The 18,154-nt window shown below is 41.1% G+C and overlaps 1 protein-coding gene across 1 annotated transcript in view; it reads right to left on the reverse strand.

The window, feature by feature from the left end:
• Positions 1-13,653, reverse strand: part of Csnk2a1 (casein kinase 2, alpha 1 polypeptide) — a 70,512-nt gene extending 56,859 nt beyond the window's left edge. The window contains 1 exon segment of the mRNA XM_005414727.2: positions 13,528-13,653. The gene's annotated coding sequence lies outside the window, so the exon portion shown is untranslated.
• Between the last annotated feature and the right edge of the window lie 4,501 nt (positions 13,654-18,154).

Genomic DNA, 18,154 nt, shown 5'->3' on the forward strand with positions numbered 1-18,154 from the left:
TCCAATGATACAAACAGCCCACTGTGGCATGTGTGACTGAAGTTCACCACTGCTGCCTTAAGCTGCCTAGTGTGGCCTCGAACTTTCCATCCTCCTTCCTCAGTCTAAGCAGGTAGAGTTATAGGTATGCCCTGTAAATATACATTTCTAACATGGTAAATCAATTTTTAAATGTTAAGTGGGTTAATTTATATAAAATATATAAAAATTACTTAGTTACTCGAACTAAGTACACTTGACCTTCCTGAAGAAAGAGAAGGACACAATGTAACATAGGCTTCAAGTTCTATTCCAGCATAAAACTCAAGCTTGATAAATGATTTAATAAATGTCAACTTCAGAAAAGATACAGAGGCATTCAGTTAGATGAGGACAAGATTTATAAAAGCTAACTTTATCTCACATTACTGCTTAAAAAAGGGACCATGTATTTCTTCAAAAGTGTTTAACCTTAAGTGATTAGTTTTGCATATACAAATATCCCTTAGGCATTAGAGAGAGATACCTTAATGTGGTTATTTTGAAACCCAAAGCCAATATTATTTTAAGATTATTGATTCCTTAAATTTTAAAACTATTATAGAATACTCAATTACTAAATGCTTTGAAATCAGAGCCTTCTGGGCTGGGGATATAGCTCAGCAGCGTAAGTGCTTGCCCGGCAAGCCTAAGGTCATGAGTTCAATTTCCGCTACCAAAAAAAAAAAAGAAAAGAAATTAGAGCTTTCAGCTTTTTCTTAAACAGTTAAGACACAAAGAAAATACAGTACTATTTGTATAGCACCCTAGGGTAAATGATCAAAGGTCACTATCTTGGATGCATTGTACTCTAACACAAATGGATAGAGACTAACATAGCAGCATATTTGTTAGTTTTATTGTACATGTTTGCAGCACATAATGGTTACATTTATCATGGGAAGTTGGTACATGTACATAACAAATCTTAATTCTTTTTTTGGTCCCTACCCCTTCTTTCCTCCCCTCTCCTTCTAACTCTTGGTCCCCCCTTCCTATTTGCAAAAGCTCTATTTCCATTTTGTCCTTCAATTCTTTTATTTCTATCCCCTTTCCTTCTTTCCTCCATCTCTTGTTCCCCTTCCCATTTGAAAATGGATCTCCCTACTTCCTATTATCTTTTTTTTTTTAGTACCAGGAATTGAACTCATGACCTTGAGTTTGCCAGGCAGGTGCTGTGCTACTGAGCTTATACCTGGCCCCCTATTATCTTTTATTTTGCTGTTTATTTACATCTCAGATTTCTCATATAAGAGAAACCACACGATATTTAGGCTTATGTCTAATTTACTTCATTAAGGTTATAGTCTCAATAGACATCCACTTACCCACAAATGCCTCAAGTTTATTGAGACATGTATGTAATTCCCCAATACAATACATGGTTGAGAAATCCTGGTTTAAATAACTTGTGGAGATAGCCAGTGCAGCAGCACATGCCTGTAACCTCAGTACTTGGGAGGCTATGAGAGGAGAATCACCACAACTTTGAGGCCAGCCTGGGCTGTGTAGTGAGTTCTAGGCTAGCCTGAACTACACAGTGAGACCATCTCAAAAAAATCAAAACAAAGCCAGGGGTGGCAGTGCACTGCTGAGGCAGGAGGATATCCCTGGACTATATATAGTGAGTTTAAGCCTGAACTACACAATTAGACCCTGTCTCCAAAAACCAAAACCAAAACTAACTTGTAGAGATCATGACCTGAATAGTGAAAATTCACACTACAGGTTGAAAAACTGTTTTGCAACTCCCAAGTATAGTCCAGAAATACTATTAATGTGCAACCATTTTTTCTGGAAAAAAATGGTTTAACATATATAAAATGAAGACTGGAGGTCACTGGCACAAATACATGAAAAACAAACATAAAAGAGATCTCCAAATCCCTAGGTTGTAAGAACAGAGCAAACGAAAACAGGTTAATAAAGTATCAATATTACATAGTATCAAAGTATCAATGTTACACAATAGCAACAGTGGGAGGTCTCCAATAAAGTGAGGTATTGTAAGAAAATGTCAGCACTTCGATTTAGACTAACACATCTGTATCCTAAAAATTGACAAAATGCGGAGTCTAGTATTATCTCTTGCAACATAAAATATATTAATGATTGACAGAAAAATCATCATCTGTATACTGTATCTTCTGACCAAGTAACATATATAAAATGAAGTCACAATATGAAACTTTATTTCACTGGCCACACCAGCTTCATTTAAAAGCTAGAGAAGCGGGCTGGGGATTTAGCTCAGCAGCAAAGCGCCTGCCTGGCAAGCGCAAGGTCCTGAGTCCAATTCCTGGTACCGGAAGAAAAACAAACAAACAAACAAACAAACAAAAAAAACAACAACAATAAAAGCTAGAGAAATCTAAGGTAAAACTCAGCATTTATGTGTGTAACAGTTAACGTTACCATTGAATGCCAAAACAGGCATGGTATGGAGATGCATACTTCAACTTTAGAAATAAACAGGTTGAAAGTTAAACAGCTTGCCAAAACCCACAAGATTACTAATTGGTTAAGGGTAGATTTGAACCCCAGTCTATTCAGGATTCAGAAACAGGTTCTTTTTTTTTTGTCTTTTTTTCCGGTACCAGGAATCGAACTCACGATCTTGCACTTGCCAGGCAGGCGCTTTGCTGCTGAGCTAAATCCCCAGCCCCCAAACAGGTTCTTTTTTTTTTTTTTTTTTACTAAATTCAAAACTATTTCCTTAATTCTGCACATTGATTTATTGGTGCAGGGGATGAGGTCAGTTTCAACAGCCAGACTTGTTCTTTACTCATTCATCTAAATGGGCTGACCAGCAAGCCATAACTGTATAAAAACTTGGTTTTAAAGATGAAAAAGCTTTTGTGTGACTGTTGGGGAGAGAAGAGAGGAAGAAGGTTCAAGTCCCTCCCAATGCTGGCTGCAGGAAGCAGCAACTGTGAGCCTTTGCACTTGGCTCTATGAGATACAACAAAACCTGAGTTCCGAAGATGTATGGAGATTTTCCTAGTAAAATGTTTGCCGAAAACCATCACAGAGGATGGCAGTGAAAAAAGCTCTACCATCATAACTAAGGAACATGTAACAAGAGCACAGAGGTAGCTGAAGATGAATGCTTAAATCCCTAGCTGTGGTATTTGGAACTTCACTGCCTCACTATAGCATAAAAAAAGAAAAAGAAATACTTAGAAATCAATCTTACAAAGGAAGTGAAAGACCTTTACATTGAAAACTACAGTACTCTGAAAAAAAAGAGACCAAAGAGGATATCGCAAAATGGAAAGATATCCCTTACTCTTGGGTAGGAAGAACCAATAAAGTGAAAAGAATCATACTTCCAAAACTGATATACAGATTAATGCAATCCTGATCAAAATACCAACAGCATACCTCAAAGGATTAGAGAAAACAATCCTAAAATTCATTTGAACCAGAAGAGACCTAGAATAGCAAAAGCAATTCCGGGGAACAAAGGCAAGGCAGGGGCATCACATCCCTGACTTGAAATTGTATTATAAAGACACCGAGATAACAACAGGTTGGTACTTGGGAGGAAAAAAAAAAAAAAAAAACCAGACCGAAAGATCAATGGAACAGATTAGAAGATGCAGAAACAACTCCAAATACACTCATCCACCTTATTTTTGACAAAGGAGCCAAACACCTTCACTGGAAGACAGCCTCTTTAATAAACGGTGCTGGAAAAACTGGCTTTCCACATGCCAAAGATTAAAACCAGGCCCCTATCTCTCACCATGCACTAAATTTAAAACTAAAAGGGATCCAAGATCTAAGTATTAAAATAGAAACACTAAATCTGCTGGAAGACAGAATAGGTAGAATTCTTGAATACACAGGTGTAGGCAAAGACTTTATGAACAAAACAGCAAAGGAAGTATCACGAATCAACAACTAGGATCTCATCTTATTAAACAGTGTTTGCACAGCAAAAAACCCACCAAGAGTGAAGAGACAACCCACAGTGTGGGATATACCTAGAATATAGAATATCTAAAATATATCTACAATATTATAAAGAATTAAAAAAAAAATCAGACCCCACCCCAATTTAAAGACCCAATCCAAAAATCATCATCTGAAATGAATAGATACTTCTCAGATGAAGTAGAAATGGAAAATAAATATATAAAAAAATTTTCAACATCACTGGTCATTTAGAGATGTAAATTAAAATAACACTGAGATTCTATCTCACCCCAGAAAGAACAGTATTATGAAGAAATCAACCCATAACAAATGCTGGCAGGGTTGTGGGGAAAAAGGAATCCTTCCCCACCGCTGGTGTGAATGCAGACTGGTGCAACCACTGTGGAAATCAGTATGGAAAAAAAATCTGTGGAAAAAACTAGGACTAGAGGTTCCACAAGACCCAGTTATTTCCCTTCTTGGTACCTTTCCAAAGAATTAGAAGCACCATATCACAGTGATGTGCACACAACCATGTTTATAACAGTACAGTTTGTAATAGCTAACAGTTTGGAAACAGCCCAACTACCCACCAACTGATGAATGAATACAGAGGTGGGTTTTTTTATACAATGGAGTACTACTCTGCCATAAAGGCTAAACTTGAGACATTTCTAGGCAAATGGATATATCTTGAGACCATACTCTTAAGTGAAATAAATGGACTCATATCTAAAGTGTAAATAAGGTCTAAAATGTATAGTAAGTATTGTGAAATAGGAAGAAAAGTTCAAATGGGAAGGGGAACAGAGAAAGGAAGGGAAAAGAAAGAAAAGGAGGAAAAAACGGAAACAAAGCTTCTGTAAATAAAGGAGGGGAATGGAAAAAAAAGAAGACTCAAGATATGTCATGTTCAGGTACCAATTCCTTATGGAGTTATCAGTATGTATATCTAAAATGTTATCAGTTATCAGTATGTATATCTAAAATATACCAATAAAATTAATTTTTAATAAAAATGCCACTGGGAGAAGGCTTCTGATCCATTTTTATGTCTTTAGATGAGCAAACCTAGACTGTTTCCTAACTTTGACACAGGAAGATTAACTCCTCTATCTAGAAGCAAGAGAATCCTAAATTCACAAAGACTAGTAACTACTTTGGCAATATACACAGTACCTGAATAATGGAGAAAATCTACAGAGTATGACATATACTGATCCACTTCTAAGCAGCAATTCAGCACCTCACCCATGCAATGAGCCACACCAGAAACAGGAAGTACAAGTCAAAACTCTCGTTAACAAAATAAGGAGCCGAGAATTTAGCTTAGCGGCACAGCACCTTCCTGGCAATCGGTTTGATTCCCAGTATCCTCCCCAAAAGAACTCTTAGGAGAAAATGAAACTAAAAAGAGTGGCATCAGCATTAAATACATTCTCCTCACTGACAGGGAAGGAAAAGAACTAATACTGGGCCAGGCACTGTATAAATTATCTCCTTTAATCCTCAAAGTAATCTTGAGGTGATAATCTTAGCTGGTGATTTCATTACTAATCTTCAAAAGAATCCTTTGAGGTAGGGACTACCCAATTCTATTTTACAGACAAAGAAACTGAGGGTCAACTAAGTTGTCCAAGGTTGTTGTTGCCCCAATGGTAGAGATAAAAAAACCCAGCTTGAGACAAGTGAGCCTCAAACTCTCACTCCAACAGTAGAGTTCTTTACCACTAACCTGCTGTCCTGCCCTCCCCACCAGAAACCTGGTAATTCTAAATTCTAACCCCACCTCTCACCCCCAACTTCTGTAGCTATTTCAGAAACTATACCTAAGATCTGAAGTATATAGTTTTCCTAAGACAACGCCTGTTAAAGCCACCAAACTAGGGTATAATATTTTATGACAAAATATCACTCGATGGTGAACTTGAGAACAGAGATGATCTGAAGAACCTTAGCACAATACCTGCCAGAAATGTGGTTTTCTTAAAATTTACAGAACATTAGTGAGACAGCTAAATTGAGAAATGCCTATTAAAGCATTAGTCATAACTTTAGAAAAATTCCAACTGTTCACTTCCCTAAGCACACTAAAATATTCAGCTAATAAAAATCTGTCAGCAGGACCCACATGGCCAGAAAGTGTTAAAAAAAACAGCCAATATAAGGACATTTCAGATGTGACACATACAAAATTATAAAAGATTAATATAGGTAGCTGGGCATGATGGTGCATGCCTGTAATCCCAGCACTTGGCAGGCTGAGGCAGGAGGATTGCTTACGAGTTCAAGGCTCCTACATAAGGAGACACAAACAAAAAAAAAAGATTCATCTAGGTATTTAACCCTAAAAACCTCACTTCAGATAAACCATTTTCTTTGCAAAAGAACATTATTACCATTAATGTAAAATGAAAAGCTTGCTTACCACAGCACCTGTTGCTAAGTTTTTTCTTAAATGTCTAAGGCTGAAAGACAGAATTTGTAGAAACCACTGAAATTTCACTCCCAGCTCTATCTCTTGATACTGTAAATGCTTCACTCAAACTTCTTAAAAAAGACGGTCCTTGTGCCACATACCAGTAATCCCAGGTAGCTGGCAGGTGAAGGCAGTAGAATTCCAAGTTTGAGTCCAGCTTAGGCAATTAAGTGCGACCCTGTCTCAAAACCAAAAGCGATGGGGATATGCACTTGCCTACAATACAAGAGGCATTGGGTTCAATTCCAAGCACCAAAAAAACTCAATTCTTGATTTCAAAAATGTAAACAGTGTATAACAACATCTGGTGAACAACTAAGTCTGTTTAATTCTACTCTGGACACACAAAATGTAGAGAAAAGTATCAACTTTTGTGTAGGAATAGTGACATATTCCTGTAATCCCAGCATTCTGGAAGGCTGAAGCAACAGATCAAAAGTTTGAGCCTAGCCCAGACAGCTTTGCAAGACCTTATCTCAAAAATAATAAAGGACTGGGGACACAGTTCATGGCAAAACCCCTAGGTTCAGTGTGCAGTACCAGAAAACAAAAGCAACTACCAACTGTCTATAACCTATCCAAATATATCCCTTGTTACAGTGACAGCAGCTAACTTTCCTTTATAATTCTAGAGGAATTTCTTCATTGGAGAAGCTAGTTGGCCCACATTTTGCTCTACTAAAAAACAACTAAGTGATATGATACTTTTGAAATTACATCCATCTTAGAAGCTTAAAGAAATTTAGGAGTAAATACAAAAGGAAATTTAAGTGTAAAAATACAATACTCTTGTGAAACAAACTTAGTGCAGGTCACACAGTAAACTGTGACAAACCAAGGATCCTGTTTCTGTCTCTGTCTCTCTTTCTCTGGGCAGGGTCTCATGCTGTAGAGTTCAGGCGAGCCTTGAGCTCACTATGTAGCCTTCTAAGTGAGTGTGCCTCAGCCTTCTAAGTGAGTGTGCCACCATGGCCGGCTCTCTCATTTTAAATCTCAAGTACCAAACATTATTTGTTATTACCTGGAAATGCTAAGCTCATTACTTAATTCAATGGTAAATCACATCAATTTTCAGTTTCTGCACTTATATAAACTGTAGTTATATTTATGCAAAAGCTGTCATGCAGCTGTTAAAAAGATCATAAATGTTAAAAAGATCATAAACCATTAACATGTGGGAACACTTACTGACTTAGGTACCCTGTTATATGTGTTATACATATTATCTCAATCCTCACAATGATCCTATGAAGAAACAGTCACAGAGACAAAGTAATCAGTCCTAGGTAATATTTAGAAAAGAGGCAAGGCAGGAGTGCTTAGGGAATGTAGTTTGAAAGCCACAACTTTCACTGGCCTGGAGATCAGGATTCTTTGGCCAACTCTAGAACTATCTTGGTTGCCTACTTACCCTCATATGGCCCAATTTCCTTTACTCTAAATCAAGGCCAAACACAATCTCACAAGTCTTTCACACCTTCAAATGTCTGTTCAGGTAATAAAAAGAAATGGTCTCATTTCCTCCATGCTCTGACAAAAGTTTGGTTAGTCTATATTTTATGAATCCAACCAACAGAACACCATTAAAGGAAAAAAAAAAAAGAGCTTCCTTAAAATCTATAAATCACATTCTAGCCGGGCGTGGTGGCGCACACCTGTAATCCCAGCACTGGGGAGGCTGATGCTGGAGGATTGTTGCGAGTTCGAGACCAGCCTGGGCTACAAAGTGAGCTCAAGGCCAGCCTGAACTGCACAGCGAGACTCTGTCTCAAAAAGACAAAAAAAAAAAAAAAAATTAAAAAATCCCATTCTGATTCCTGAATCTCACAACCTCAAGTGACACTGAGAAAGTTCTTACAATTTGCAGGTAAAGCAGAAAATGTAAGAGAACAAACAATTCAATGTGTAACTCATTACTAACTTACAAAAATATATTAGGGGCTGGGGATTTAGCTCAGTGGCAAAGTGCCTGCCTGGCAAGCACAAGGAATTGTGAGTTCGATTCCTGGTACCGGAAGAAAAGACAAAAAACAAACAAACAAACAAACAAAATATATCACCCATTTCCCCTTTAAAAACAGAAAATGCCTTAAAAGGTTGTCATGCAAACAACCCTAACTTTTGACTCAGTAATAAAAATTAAGAAATTGCAGCCAGGTTTGGTGATGCACACTTGTAATCCCAGCCCTCAGGAGGCTGAGGCAGGAGGATTAACACAAATTTGAGACCAGCCTGGGCTACACAGTGAGTTCAAGGCCAGTCTGAACTATATATAGTTCAAGACCCTGTTTCAAAATAATATAAATAATACATCATGTTGTTTATCCAAGAAGTTCATTATAGATGCTGAAGAACCTTCAATTTATAGAAATTCTACCAAAATAGCCCAGAGTTCTAAGGAAAAAAAAAAAAATCTGTATTTTACCAAGCTAGTGAGTGATACTGCCTCTTCAAACTGCATCTAAGGACAGTACAAGTATTTAAACATCAAAGAGGGTATATGTTTCATTTTTCTATTAAGTCTTCTAAGACTAAATCACAGAATAATTATTGTCTTCTCTAGAAAGTAACACAAGAGGGCTGGGAATATAGCTCAGTGGCACAGTGCCTGCCTGGCAAGCACAAGGTCCTGAGTTCAATTCCCAGTACAAAGAAAACAAAAAACAAAAAAACCCAAAAAAACCCACAAGATTGTGAAATAAAACCCCTATGCTAGTTTTCTATTGCTGCTGTAATGTATTATAACAAACCAAACAACATAATTTATCATCTCACTGTCCTACAGACCAGAAATCAGGTGGATTTAGCAGGGTCCTCCATTTTGGCTCTTACAAGGCTGAAATCAAAGTATCTACCTGATTCCAGCTATATTCCTTGCTGGAACCTGAGAGGGTGGAGTCCTGGTTCCTGCTCATTCAGGTGGCTGGCTGAATTAATTCTTTGTAGGACTGAGGTCCCCATTTCTTTGCTGGCTGTCAGCTGAAGCTGCTGGCCTTTGCTACTAGAAGTTGCTGCTTGTATTTTCCATGTAGCCAGCTCTAGTAATGGCAAATGGAGTCTTTGTCATGCTACACGTCTCTTAACTTCTATCCCATCCAACTCTAGTGGAACAAAATTCTGTTTTTTAAACAAAATTCTGTTTTTAAGAGCTCAAGTGATTTTTTTGGACTCATTCAGAAAATCCAAGATAATCTTCCTATATTAAGTTCCTTAAAGTTCCTACAAAGTAACTTGTTCAGATTCCCAAGATTAGGGTACAGACTCTTAGGTAGCATTCTGCCTACCAATCCACTGCCTGGCCTCCAAAGATTTGCATGTCTCCCAAATGCAAAAAGGAAAAAAATCCCATCCCAAGGTTCACAAAGCTCTCATATCACCACAACACCAACCCAAACCTGAAAATCTCATCTAAAGCTTTATCAGTTCAAAACTCCCAGATCTCATCCTTTAATTCTGGTGTGGGAGATTCTGGGTATGAATACAGTAAGTATAAAGCCTGGGGTACAATTCCTTAAAAACAAAAAGTTATCTGCTTCCAGCATACTACAGTGAGACAGGCACAGGTTAACTGTTACAGAGTTCCAGTTCAAATGGGGAAAATGTAAGAGGAAACAGAGCTGTATGTTCAAAGTAATTTCAAAATACAGGCCAACACGATTTCATGTCACAGCCTGAAAAAAAAAAAAAAAATCTCTGAGGTTTTAAGTTCCACTCCTCCAGGCTCTTGATTCCACCTATGAGTTGTTTTTTTATTAAAGCAACACAATTACATGTGAGTAGTTTTCTCTGCTTGCTTCCTGTTAGTAGAATTTGGGAGGGCCCAATAGCTCTATTTAATTTCTTATTTTCTGTCTCTTTCAAAGCTACTATTGTTTTTGCTGGCAAAAAAAAACAAGAACCCAGGGGTTCACTCCCTTCAAAAGAAAAGCAGGCTCTCACCTTCAACGTTTTCCTGAAAAATCTCTTTTAGCTAAACATTCAAATTTATTACTTACAAATTCTGCTTTCCATATAATCTCAAAACAGTTCTAAGAGTATTCCCCACTATGTAACAAGTATCCCCTATCTGCCAGTTTCCAGTACATGCACCTCACTTTTATCTGAGCAGAGTCATTAACATCCAAATTCCTACTAACAATCTGTTCTAGGTCTTTTCTATCATGCTCAAATTTCTTCCAGCCTCCACCCACTGCTAATTCCATTTTTAGGTAACAGTACCCTGTTCCCAGCACCAACAATCTATACTAGTTTCACTGCTGCCATGACAAATTACCATACATTTGTGACAATATCACGAATTTATCATCTCATTTTCTGTAGGTTATAAGTTGAGAAGACTAGGCTAGACCTTCTGCTTACACTTTTAAGACCAAAGGTAAGCTATTTGCAAAGATATATAAAGATACATTCGCTGCTGGAAACTGGAGGAAGAATCTACTTTCAAGTTCATTCACCTTGGCCAAATTCAGTTCCTTGTGGTTGTAGGACTGAGGTCTTCATCTCTTCGCTGGCTGTCAGTTACCAATTTGGCTACCCAAATTCTTTCTCATACTTTCTATGCAGCTCTTTTAAAAACAGCAAATGAAGTCCTTCTAATTAATGCTTCAAATATGATTTCTCCTTTTGTTCATCCCTAATTCCAGCTGCTTGGCTTTTAAGGGCTCATGATCACATTGGGCACATAGAATATCTAGGATAATTTTTGTATTTTAAGATTTTTAACTTTAATTATACTTGCAAAATTCCTTTTGCCATTTACATTATTTACAGACCGTGGGAATTACAGTATGGACATCATGGGGACTGTGGTGTCATTCTGCTTACTGCAAACCCAAACCCCACATAAGGCTTTTGAACTTCCTGAGCTCTCTCAATCTTCCTGCCTCAGACTCCCGGAGTGCTGGCATTATAGGAGGATTACATGTGTGTGCACCATGCCTGGCTTTCCTTTTCTTCAAGTGTGTGGAACTGCAGCAGGAGGATTTCAAGTTTAAACCCAGCCTGACCTACACAGCAAGACCCTGCCAAAAACCAACAAACCAAACAAACCCCAAAACAATTAACAGTAAAGCCAGGCATGATTGTGAATGGCTGTAACCCCAGCACTTGGAGTTCGAGGCCACCCTGGACTACCTCATGAGTTCAACATTAGCCTGAACTACACAGTAACACTCTGTTTGACATCATCATCATCATCATTATAATAACAAACATTTTTTTAAAAGCAAAACTTCATCCTTGGAAGAGTGGGTGGACAGCAGTGGAATGAAAAGTGCACTGTGGAAAACTTGCCAGTTGCTATGTGTTTTATCCTCAAATAGCAAGGCAATTGCCCCAAAACTCAGAAACTAAGCCATGCTCCCCTCAATTGTGTGCTCCTCCTTTCCTGTTCTCTATAAAAGAGGACATAACTGAGCCTGCTTGGTGTGTTTTCTCTTTTTAAGGAAAGTTGCCACAAGATAACCTAAACTCTGTAACCCACTAATAAGATCAACCTAAGTAAACATCCAATCTTTTGCTCCTTTCTACCAGTCACTGTAATCCTCCTGCAATAGCAAATGAAAGCGAAGAATCTCAGAGTCACAGAAGGACAAACCTGCTCTGGGAAGACTACAGCAACAGAACTTTTCAAAATGACATAGAGAACTAGCACTGGTCCTGGAATTTCAGTCTCAGATCTACCAAGCCAGTTAAACCAACTGATTTCCAATTAGCTACAAATATCTGAAGACAGATTCTTGACCAAAAAAACCTACCTAGGCCCGAAGAACCCCATATATACCAGCTCCTCCCTTTAGTAACAAGGGCAGTTAAAAATCCACTGAGCACTTCCTGCCAGGCACTGTAGTAAGCTCTTGATATAAATTACCTTTATTTACTCCCTGCCATAAATTTATGAGCTAAGAAATAGTATTACCTACATTTGAGGGAAAAGAAAACAGGCTTACATAGTTTGTCACACAGCTTACTAGGGGCGCTGGTATTTGCGAACCTAAGAAGTCAATTTCCTAACCATTGGCCTACACCGCCACACCTTAGATGGAATGGAGGGCTGTAGCTCTTGGAAAAAAATCCTCCCTTCCTAATTTTATTTTCATATCCTCTCCTCATGCTCCCTTCTCACAGAAGCTAGCAGTTGAGCTGGGGATATAGCTCAGCGGCACAATGCCTGCCTGGGAAGCGCAAGGTCCTGAGTTCCATTCACGCTACCAAAAGAACAAAAAAGAAAATAGCAGTTGCAAGGTGATCAACCTTTCCCAAGTAACTTGTCACCTCATTTGCAGAACTCTCCTCCCCGACGAAGGGAAAAGCCAAAAAACAATTCTGACTCTGACTTTGTTTTCCTAAAACAAACTATACAGGAGTTCTACTCATCACCTGCCTGGCTTAGACATGTTCCAACACTGCAAAACTCAAACAAGAAATGAAATTTAGAAGTCCTACTCTTTCAAAAGGTCACCAACACATGTACACTCTCAGCCAACCTTCCATTCTACATACCCCGCTCTCTTTTTCCACCCAGGCTCCCAAGTAGCCTGGAAGCCCAGCTCCACCCGTTCTGTCCCACTTCGCGGTTGCCTCCTTCCTTCTCCGCAGCAACTCCCCGCGAGTCCCTTCCTTCGCACACCCGGGTGCAGGTGGGGATCTCAGCCCTGCCCAGAAGGACCCCGGGCCGGCGCCGCTCCAGCTGCCCCGCTCCGCCCGCGACCGACCGCACGCGCCCTACCCAGCAGGCCCCGCATCCTCGGCCCCACCCCCATACCCTTCCCCCTCCCGCGACCCCTACCTCAAGTTGCTCCCTAATCTCTACCCTCTGCAGCCTCTCACCACTCCAGCACCAAGCTGGAGTCCGACAGCCGGTTCCCACCCTCACATCCGCGTCTGCCTCGAGGCCTCGCTTTCCCCCCTGGCGGGGGGGGGGTGTTGGTCCCAGGCCTCCCCAGTGGACTGCAGGGGCCTCGACAGTGTGCGTGTGTGGAGGGGGGCCAGGGGAAGGCGATGGGCCTCTCACGAGTGTGCTAGCAGTTTTAGAGGCGGTCTCGACCCGCTGCCCCATCCTGGGTCCACCCCCAACCCCCTACGACCTCTCCTGGCGGCTCCCACTGTACCTGTGATGGAAGCTGCAGCGGCGATAGCCGCTCTCCCGTCTCCTCACACAGACAATATGGCGGCGGCGGAGGAGGAGACACACGACTCGGCCGCCAGCCGCAGGGACCAGAGCGAGGCTGTAGCCTTCGCTGCCGGAAGCGGAAGCCCCCCTCCTAGCCGGAGGCGGGGCGGGACCGTTTCCGACTCCGCCCCATGAGAATCCTGCAGAGCGCCGCCATGCTGGGATTTTCTAATCCATTCGTGGGGTTTCGGTTCCAGATTGGAGCGCAAGATGAAAAGGAATCTCGACACAGTGCTTGACAATGAGACTTTCTATAACCAAGTTCATTTTATTTCGGTATCTGTACTAACTGAAGAGAGAGAGAACACGAACCTCCCACCAAGCATACAATTGGTTTGATCCAAACTAAGATGGCGTTCCCTAGGTTTCCCCGCACTTCGCTCTGTTGGCGAGTCCCATCAGCCCACGAGTCGCCCCCTCTTTCTTGAAAGAAGCATGCGCGACCTGCAGTGCTGTAGAGCGAAGCATTCTGGGAACTGAAGTCTCTTTTGCTCCGACCCTTCAACTACAATTAGGGTTCCAGCACATACTTTAGTCCTCGAACTTTGGAACAAGTGAACGAAAGTTTTGTCCCGGGAAAGGCGTGCCTCAGGAGCCTGGAAAGTGATGTTAATAGCCCGCTAGAGACCGAGGCCGAATTCCTTCCTCCTACAGGAGGTCTACCTAGAGCTGCCCACCTAGAATACTATAAAGTTCTCCTTTGAACCTGCTCCGGATTCGCACTCTTCTGGCCGGGCTTTCTCTCCAAAATAGACGCAGCTCTTTCTACCATGCAAACCTGATCATGGTCTCCTTTTGGTCAAAAATCTCCCATGCTTCGCTCTCCTGCACCAAACTCTTGGCTTGACATTCAAGGCCCTCCGCAATTTGGTCAGGTGCCTCTTTTCTCTCTTCCTCTGCCATCCTTACCCAAATTCCTGATACTAGTCGGGCGTGGTGGCCCAGGCCTGTAATCTCAGCACTTGGGAGGGCGAGGCAGGAGGATTGTTGTGAGTTTGAGACCAGCCTGAGCTACAAAGTAACCTCAAGGCCAGCCTGAACTGTATAGCGAGACCCTGTCTCAAAAGGACAAAACAAACAAACAAACAAACAAACAAACCAAATTCCCGATACTTCCACTCACTAAAACTGCAAACAATTCCTGGCACTTGACTGTGTTATGTCCCTCTCTTTGCACTGGCAGTTACTGTTGCTGTTACTGGATAATTTGTATGTTCATTGAACTAATTCAGGGTCTTTTCCTCTGCAGATCCTCCCCACTTCCTCCTCTCTCTCCCTCCCTCTCTCTGTTGAGCTCCCCCAAACCCAGGCATCATTACTCAGCAGCCTGAGGTCCTTAGTCAACCTCCTCAGAAAGATTGTGAGCCCCAGTGGACAGGGATGGATCTGATGATCATCTTTCCCCTGTAGCCTTGCTAAAAGTTGGTGTGTAAGTGTTGCTGAGGGGATTTCAAGTGTTAGTCTCACCTCCGGTAGGGCAGAGGTGTGAAGGCTGGAACAAGGGTGAGGAGGCTGTGTTATTTCTGTACCAGCCATTATTCCCAGCTGCCTCAGGATAGCTGCCTGTTCCAGGGATTGATCTCTCCACCCTCTCCAGTTCTCCTTTCACAGTTTATCAGTTGACTGGCACCTCTGCTCCCAAAGAGACAACCTCTGCCCTTGTGGGGTAGAAGTGGTGATGGCTGCAGACATAGTGATGGCCTCAGGGAGGCAGCCATGACCTCTTCTGAGCCTCATCTGCCAGAAAGTTCTGGGTTTTTGATCTATCTCAATTGCCTGAATATCTACAGCAGTTGCTGTCTGGGTGCCCCCAAGCTGGTCATCCCTCTTTCCTGAGACTCATTTTCCCTACCTGCGAATGGAAGAGCTTGGACAAGGTGATCCCAAGATTTCTGTTAAACTGTCTTCCAGGAAATCACTGGCCTTCCATCCATCTCTTGGGTCGTGTCTTTTGTCCCTCATGGCTTCCTTTTTTTTTTTTTTTTGAAACAGGATCTTGTTTTGCAGCTCAGGCTGGCCTTGAACTCACTGTGTAGTCAAGGCCGGTCTCAAGCTCATGGCAATCCTCCTGCCTCACTTTCCCAACAGGTATGCACAACCATGCCTGGCTCCCTCTTTCCACTTCTATTCATATTTGTTCAACTCATAGCTATTGATCACTTGCTCTGAGCCAGACACTGTGCTAGGTGCTAAGGATGTGGTATGATTAAGACAGATACCAGTTCCTCGTTGGTCGAACTCATCTCCTACAGTGAGAAACAGTGTGCAGGTAAGCAAATGAATCAGCAATTTTACATAGCAATAAGTGCTCTGAAGGGAAAAGATAAGTAGTTGTGAAATAGAATAAAAGCTTTAGATAGCCCTAAGTGTTATGAGGAAAAAGATAAGTAAGTCTGAAATAGAGAACTTTTGCTTAAGTGGCTCAGAAGCTTCCTCTGGGAAGTAAATACTATGTACAATGTCCCAAGGCAGGAAAAAGCTTGCTGAGTTTGAAGGAGGCCATGGTGGCCAAAGCACCATAAAATAAGGGGTAGAAGGCCAGGGAAAATAGGGAAAATGTGGTCAGGTCATTCACTAAGGAAGCTGGGCTTTCATCTGAGTGGAATGGGATCTCCTATGGTGTAGCCCTAATGCCTTTCTGATGACCTCAACTTCTCCTATAACACTCATTCTTCCTTCATCTCCCCAGTTCTGGCCTCAGCCTCATTCAGAAACTCATTCAGAAAACTCACCTAGCACATATGTACAACCCTTCAGACTCATGCAGGACACAGCTGATGCCCAACACCTGCCACTTGCAGGCCACTGGTGTGGATGCTGGTTTCAAGAGGCTCCAGTCCCCAATGTCCACTTTATTATGGACTTAATACTTATTTTTAACACTTATTTTCTCTGTCTCCCACCCTCCCAGGTTTCCTTCAAAGAACAGTAGCTGCTGCAGCAACTGTCAAGACGTTGAGAGCTCTTGCACTGTACCAAACATGGAATGTTCATCACCTCATTTAATCCTTATAGTAACTTCATTGGGTAGAAACCAAAGTATCCCATCAAACTGATAAGGCAACAAGGTTCAGAGAGGCCACATGGAGCTTGCACCCCAACCTGAGCCATTAGAGTTTCAATCACTGCACTAAGAACCTAAGTTTATCATTGCTCTATTGCTACTTAACAAGTTGTCCCCCAAACATAGTAGCTTAAATACACGTACCATGTATTTGCTTATGTTTGTGTACATTTGCAATTTGAACACATCTCAGCAGGGACAGCTCTGTTCTGTTCTGCATGGTTTTGTGTGGATTTGTAGTCAGGAAGCAAGTCAACAAGCTGACTGGCCCTATATGGCCTCCTTCAAATGTCTGGCAGTTGGCTGGCGTTATTGGCTTAAGTGCCATTTGCTCCTCCTTGTGGCTTCTTCGATAAGCCAGCTTGGCTTCCTTACATGATGGTCTCCAAAAAGAAAAAAAAAGCCACAAGGCCTCTTGAGACCTGGACTCAGAAGTGCGATAGCATCACTTTTACTGTATTATATTGATCAAAGCCTTCACACAAGACTCACCAGCTCAGATTCAATAGACTACAAAGAGATTCCATCTCTTGAGAAAAATATCAAAGTCATATCACAAATAGTCATGTGTACAGGAAAGGATGGAACCATTATAGTCAAATTAGTAAAAATTATATCACATTGCTGTAGGCAGCTAAGTTAGATAGAAATATTATAGGTAGACAGGGCCAGGCCCTCAAAGGAGCCAGTGCAGAAGACAAGAGACCTTGCAGCTGTAGGGGAGATAGGCAGTCCACTGTGGGCCAGACCTCAAGACAAAAGATAAAACAAATGCACCTATGTACTTCCTAAGGATAAACATCAGGGACTGATTTTCTGAATAGGTCTCTATCACCTTGAGGAAGCCAGGAAGAGTTACTAACTCAGCTCCCTACAGGAAAAGCCCTTGTTCTGTATTCATGCCCACTTGATACATGACTCACTTCTCTAGTCCGTCCTGATTTAATCAATTTTACCTGAGCAGTTATGCTTGTAATCTTATTGAGTGAACATAGTTTTGTCCCACTTCATGCCCACCTTGCAATTTCCTATGTTTCCCACCTTGGACCTGCCTTATATCATGGATTTGCTCTATAAAAATCTCTAGAAAAGGCAGGGTCTTTGGCAACCCACTTGGGACCCTTTCTGTCTCTCTCTCAGAGAGAAGCTTTCTTTCTTGCAATAAATATATTCTGCTCTTAACTTTCATTGTTCCTAAAATTTATTCTTTGATTTTAGAGAACATGAACTCATACCAGACATCTAGCAGGTTGGGAAAACCAAAACAAAATAAAAATAAATAACTTATCCAAAGTCACACTGTCTGGAAATGACAAAGCCATTGGAATGACCTCTTTACATTCTGAAGCAGAAGACAGGCCTTAAATACTGTTATATGACAAAAAGTGAGAGACAAAACAGTAGCTTGGTTGAAACATTTAAAAATGGGAGATATATAAGAGAGTTTTAGGTAAAATCGGTAATATGCTGGGAAAGCAGAACATCTAACTTCTTGCTACAT

Source organism: Chinchilla lanigera, unplaced genomic scaffold (assembly GCF_000276665.1).
Source record: "Chinchilla lanigera isolate Chin_1 unplaced genomic scaffold, ChiLan1.0 scaffold00196, whole genome shotgun sequence".
NCBI classification, from domain to species: Eukaryota; Metazoa; Chordata; class Mammalia; order Rodentia; family Chinchillidae; genus Chinchilla; species Chinchilla lanigera.